This window comes from Syngnathus typhle, linkage group LG15, assembly GCF_033458585.1.
Source record: "Syngnathus typhle isolate RoL2023-S1 ecotype Sweden linkage group LG15, RoL_Styp_1.0, whole genome shotgun sequence".
NCBI lineage: Eukaryota > Metazoa > Chordata > Actinopteri > Syngnathiformes > Syngnathidae > Syngnathus > Syngnathus typhle.
Genome location: NC_083752.1, coordinates 9,997,070 through 10,003,590, shown reverse-complemented (window position 1 = coordinate 10,003,590; position 6,521 = coordinate 9,997,070).

The window sequence follows — 6,521 nt, the reverse complement described above, 5'->3', positions numbered from 1 at the left end:
CCGGGCGTGGGTTTGCGTCAGCGCCCGGTAACATTATGGAAGCTAAAAGAAAGAAAAAAGAAACAAATCTAAGTGCGATTGCTGGTGTCTAAATACATTTTGCATAATAATTTGGAACACGGGACCGTGTTCCAAATTATTATGCAAGTGATATTTATCTCAGATTTTCCTAAATAGCTTTACTCGTCGTGCCGACCGGAGGGAGGCCACTCCCCGCCGCAGCTGAACAGTCATCCCGGCCTAGTGGAGGTCTGCGCAGGGGGGGTCTTCCTTGAAATGTTACCCGGCTTCCGAGCTCTCCTGCCGGGCGTGGGTTTGCGTCAGCGCCCGGTAACATTATGGAAGCTAAAAGAAAGAAAAAAGAAACAAATCTAAGAGCAAGTGCTGGTGTATTTACTCGTCGTGTCCACCGGAGGGAGGCAACTCCCCGCCGCAGCTGCAGAGGCAGCTTTGAAAAGTCATCCCGGCCTAGTGGAGGTCTGCGCAGGGGGGGTCTTCCTTGAAATGTTACCCGGCTTTTGAGCTCTCCTGTCCGGCGTGGGTTTGCGTCAGCGGCCGGTGTCATTTACTCGTCGTGCCGACCGGAGGGAGGCCACTCCCCGCCGCAGCTGAACAGTCATCCCGGCCTAGTGGAGGTCTGCGCAGGGGGGGTCTTCCTTGAAATGTTACCCGGCTTTTGAGCTCTCCTGCCGGGCGTGGGTTTGCGTCAGCGCCCGGTAACATTATGGAAGCTAAAAGAAAGAAAAAAGAAACAAATCTAAGTGCGATTGCTGGTGTCTAAATACATTTTGCATAATAATTTGGAACACGGGACCGTGTTCCAAATTATTATGCAAGTGATATTTATCTCAGATTTTCCTAAATAGCTTTACTCGTCGTGCCGACCGGAGGGAGGCCACTCCCCGCCGCAGCTGAACAGTCATCCCGGCCTAGTGGAGGTCTGCGCAGGGGGGGTCTTCCTTGAAATGTTACCCGGCTTCCGAGCTCTCCTGCCGGGCGTGGGTTTGCGTCAGCGCCCGGTAACATTATGGAAGCTAAAAGAAAGAAAAAAGAAACAAATCTAAGAGCAAGTGCTGGTGTATTTACTCGTCGTGTCCACCGGAGGGAGGCAACTCCCCGCCGCAGCTGCAGAGGCAGCTTTGAAAAGTCATCCCGGCCTAGTGGAGGTCTGCGCAGGGGGGGTCTTCCTTGAAATGTTACCCGGCTTTTGAGCTCTCCTGTCCGGCGTGGGTTTGCGTCAGCGGCCGGTGTCATTTACTCGTCGTGCCGACCGGAGGGAGGCCACTCCCCGCCGCAGCTGAACAGTCATCCCGGCCTAGTGGAGGTCTGCGCAGGGGGGGTCTTCCTTGAAATGTTACCCGGCTTTTGAGCTCTCCTGCCGGGCGTGGGTTTGCGTCAGCGCCCGGTAACATTATGGAAGCTAAAAGAAAGAAAAAAGAAACAAATCTAAGTGCGATTGCTGGTGTCTAAATACATTTTGCATAATAATTTGGAACACGGGACCGTGTTCCAAATTATTATGCAAGTGATATTTATCTCAGATTTTCCTAAATAGCTTTACTCGTCGTGCCGACCGGAGGGAGGCCACTCCCCGCCGCAGCTGAACAGTCATCCCGGCCTAGTGGAGGTCTGCGCAGGGGGGGTCTTCCTTGAAATGTTACCCGGCTTCCGAGCTCTCCTGCCGGGCGTGGGTTTGCGTCAGCGCCCGGTAACATTATGGAAGCTAAAAGAAAGAAAAAAGAAACAAATCTAAGAGCAAGTGCTGGTGTATTTACTCGTCGTGTCCACCGGAGGGAGGCAACTCCCCGCCGCAGCTGCAGAGGCAGCTTTGAAAAGTCATCCCGGCCTAGTGGAGGTCTGCGCAGGGGGGGTCTTCCTTGAAATGTTACCCGGCTTTTGAGCTCTCCTGTCCGGCGTGGGTTTGCGTCAGCGGCCGGTGTCATTTACTCGTCGTGCCGACCGGAGGGAGGCCACTCCCCGCCACAGCTGAACAGTCATCCCGGCCTAGTGGAGGTCTGCGCAGGGGGGGTCTTCCTTGAAATGTTACCCGGCTTTTGAGCTCTCCTGTCCGGCGTGGGTTTGCGTCAGCGGCCGGTGTCATTTACTCGTCGTGCCGACCGGAGGGAGGCCACTCCCCGCCACAGCTGAACAGTCATCCCGGCCTAGTGGAGGTCTGCGCAGGGGGGGTCTTCCTTGAAATGTTACCCGGCTTTTGAGCTCTCCTGTCCGGCGTGGGTTTGCGTCAGCGGCCGGTGTCATTTACTCGTCGTGCCGACCGGAGGGAGGCCACTCCCCGCCACAGCTGAACAGTCATCCCGGCCTAGTGGAGGTCTGCGCAGGGGGGGTCTTCCTTGAAATGTTACCCGGCTTTTGAGCTCTCCTGTCCGGCGTGGGTTTGCGTCAGCGGCCGGTGTCATTTACTCGTCGTGCCGACCGGAGGGAGGCCACTCCCCGCCACAGCTGAACAGTCATCCCGGCCTAGTGGAGGTCTGCGCAGGGGGGGTCTTCCTTGAAATGTTACCCGGCTTTTGAGCTCTCCTGTCCGGCGTGGGTTTGCGTCAGCGGCCGGTGTCATTTACTCGTCGTGCCGACCGGAGGGAGGCCACTCCCCGCCACAGCTGAACAGTCATCCCGGCCTAGTGGAGGTCTGCGCAGGGGGGGTCTTCCTTGAAATGTTACCCGGCTTTTGAGCTCTCCTGTCCGGCGTGGGTTTGCGTCAGCGGCCGGTGTCATTTACTCGTCGTGCCGACCGGAGGGAGGCCACTCCCCGCCACAGCTGAACAGTCATCCCGGCCTAGTGGAGGTCTGCGCAGGGGGGGTCTTCCTTGAAATGTTACCCGGCTTTTGAGCTCTCCTGTCCGGCGTGGGTTTGCGTCAGCGGCCGGTGTCATTTACTCGTCGTGCCGACCGGAGGGAGGCCACTCCCCGCCACAGCTGAACAGTCATCCCGGCCTAGTGGAGGTCTGCGCAGGGGGGGTCTTCCTTGAAATGTTACCCGGCTTTTGAGCTCTCCTGTCCGGCGTGGGTTTGCGTCAGCGGCCGGTGTCATTTACTCGTCGTGCCGACCGGAGGGAGGCCACTCCCCGCCACAGCTGAACAGTCATCCCGGCCTAGTGGAGGTCTGCGCAGGGGGGGTCTTCCTTGAAATGTTACCCGGCTTTTGAGCTCTCCTGTCCGGCGTGGGTTTGCGTCAGCGGCCGGTGTCATTTACTCGTCGTGCCGACCGGAGGGAGGCCACTCCCCGCCACAGCTGAACAGTCATCCCGGCCTAGTGGAGGTCTGCGCAGGGGGGGTCTTCCTTGAAATGTTACCCGGCTTTTGAGCTCTCCTGTCCGGCGTGGGTTTGCGTCAGCGGCCGGTGTCATTTACTCGTCGTGCCGACCGGAGGGAGGCCACTCCCCGCCACAGCTGAACAGTCATCCCGGCCTAGTGGAGGTCTGCGCAGGGGGGGTCTTCCTTGAAATGTTACCCGGCTTTTGAGCTCTCCTGTCCGGCGTGGGTTTGCGTCAGCGGCCGGTGTCATTTACTCGTCGTGTCCACCGGAGGGAGGCCACTCCCCGCCGCAGCTGCAGCGGCAGCTTTGAAACGTCATCCCGGCCCCCTGGAACTGTGCGCGGGGGGGGCGATGCGTCCCGTGCGAGGTACCAGGTCGCGCTGCGCCGTCTGCCTGGCCGCTTTGGGCCCGCTGGAAGTCTATTAAAGCTCCGCGATCTCCGCCTCGGTGCTTAAAAAGCGTCCATCCGCTCTCCTGGAGCTTCTTTCGGTCATCTCGTCCGCGTGCACGGCCTGCCGGTGGCACCGGCTGGAGCTCCGCAAAAAGCTCCATTTCTGTTAAAAATGCTTAGCCGCGTCCCTGGAAGCCCAATCGGGCGTAGAAAGTGAGGGGGAAGGCCCCCAAAGCACCGGCTGGAAGTCCCAAAAAAGCTCCATGATTGGTCAATAATGCTTAGCCGCCTCCCTGGAAGCCTAATCGGGCATAAAAAGCTAGGCGGAACGGCCCCAAAGCTCCACACGGAAGTCCCAAAAAAGCTCCATGATTGGTCAATAATGCTTAGCCGCCTCCCTGGAAGCCTAATCGGGCATAAAAAGCTAGGCGGAACGGCCCCAAAGCTCCACACGGAAGTCCCAAAAAAGCTCCATGATTGGTCAATAATGCTTAGCCGCCTCCCTGGAAGCCTAATCGGGCATAAAAAGCTAGGCGGAACGGCCCCAAAGCTCCACACGGAAGTCCCAAAAAAGCTCCATGATTGGTCAATAATGCTTAGCCGCCTCCCTGGAAGCCTAATCGGGCATAAAAAGCTAGGCGGAACGGCCCCAAAGCTCCACACGGAAGTCCCAAAAAAGCTCCATGATTGGTCAATAATGCTTAGCCGCCTCCCTGGAAGCCTAATCGGGCATAAAAAGCTAGGCGGAACGGCCCCAAAGCTCCACACGGAAGTCCCAAAAAAGCTCCATGATTGGTCAATAATGCTTAGCCGCCTCCCTGGAAGCCTAATCGGGCATAAAAAGTTAGGCGGAACGGCCCCAAAGCTCCACACGGAAGTCCCAAAAAAGCTCCATGATTGGTCAATAATGCTTAGCCGCCTCCCTGGAAGCCTAATCGGGCATAAAAAGCTAGGCGGAACGGCCCCAAAGCTCCACACGGAAGTCCCAAAAAAGCTCCATGATTGGTCAATAATGCTTAGCCGCCTCCCTGGAAGCCTAATCGGGCATAAAAAGTTAGGCGGAACGGCTCCAAAGCTCCACACGGAAGTCCCAAAAAAGCTCCATGATTGGTCAATAATGCTTAGCCGCCTCCCTGGAAGCCTAATCGGGCATAAAAAGTTAGGCGGAACGGCCCCAAAGCTCCACACGGAAGTCCCAAAAAAGCTCCATGATTGGTCAATAATGCTTAGCCGCCTCCCTGGAAGCCTAATCGGGCATAAAAAGTTAGGCGGAACGGCCCCAAAGCTCCACACGGAAGTCCGAAAAAAGCTCAAAAATTTTCTAAGTGCCAACGGCTCATTCGCCGTAATGTGTCCGCTCCGCGCTGGTTCCCCGGTCGGCCGCGAATAGCGCAAAATCAGCCTCACGGAAGTTCGAAAAAAGCTCAAAAATTTTCTAAGTGCCAACGGCTCATTCGCCGTAATGTGTCCGCTCCGCGCTGGTTCCCCGGTCGGCCGCGAATAGCGCAAAATCAGCCTCACGGAAGTTCGAAAAAAGCTCAAAAATTTTCTAAGTGCCAACGGCTCATTCGCCGTAATGTGTCCGCTCCGCGCTGGTTCCCCGGTCGGCCGCGAATAGCGCAAAAATCAGCCTAAGTGCAGTACCAACCTTGGCGTGTTGGTGCGCCAGAGTACGATGAGTTGGTCCCCCTAGTCACTGTACTCATTACCTTTACCCCCTAATCGCAAAATATAGTCAGAACGTATATGCAGAAGACTATTTTTTTCTTTTTTAAAATTTTCTAAGTGCCAGCGGATGCTGGCACACGAACTGTCCGAGCTACGACGGTTCTCCGGTCGGACAGCGAGGGTGAAAAAGCGGTCCTAAAATCACCGAGGGCTGCCGCACAAGTTGTCCGAGTGGCGACGGTTCCCCGGTCGGCCACGAATGTCGAAAATTCGGCCTCTCCACCACGGAGGTCGGTGAGAATTTCAGAATATTTTCTAAGTGCCAACGGCTCTTGCGCCGTAAAGTGTCCGCTTTGCCTGGTTCCCTCGGTCGGCCACAAATAGCGAAAAATCAGCCTCTCCTTCTGGAGCTCGCCTAAGTGCCAACGGCTCTTGCGCCGTAATGTGTCCGCTTTGTCTGGTTCCCTCGGTCGGCCACAAACGGCGAAAAATCAGCCTCTCCTTCTGGAGCTCGTGCCAACTTTGGCGAATATTTTCTAAGTGCCAACGGCTCTTGCGCCGTAAAGTGTCCGCTTTGCCTGGTTCCCTCGGTCGGCCACAAATAGCGAAAAATCAGCCTCTCCTTCTGGAGCTCGCCTAAGTGCCAACGGCTCTTGCGCCGTAATGTGTCCGCTTTGTCTGGTTCCCTCGGTCGGCCACAAACGGCGAAAAATCAGCCTCTCATTCTGGAGCTCGTGCCAACTTTGGCGAATATTTTCTAAGTGCCAACGGCTCTTGCGCCGTAATGTGTCCGCTTTGCCTGGTTCCCTCGGTCGGCCACAAATAGCGAAAAAATCAGCCTCTCCTTCTGGAGCTCGCCTAAGTGCCAACGGCTCTTGCGCCGTAATGTGTCCGCTTTGCCTGGTTCCCTCGGTCGGCCACAAACGGCGAAAAATCAGCCTCTCATTCTGGAGCTCGTGCCAACTTTGGCGAATATTTTCTAAGTGCCAACGGCTCTTGCGCCGTAATGTGTCCGCTTTGCCTGGTTCCCTCGGTCGGCCACAAATAGCGAAAAAATCAGCCTCTCCTTCTGGAGCTCGCCTAAGTGCCAACGGCTCTTGCGCCGTAATGTGTCCGCTTTGTCTGGTTCCCTCGGTCGGCCACAAACGGCGAAAAATCAGCCTCTCATTCTGGAGCTCGTGCCAACTT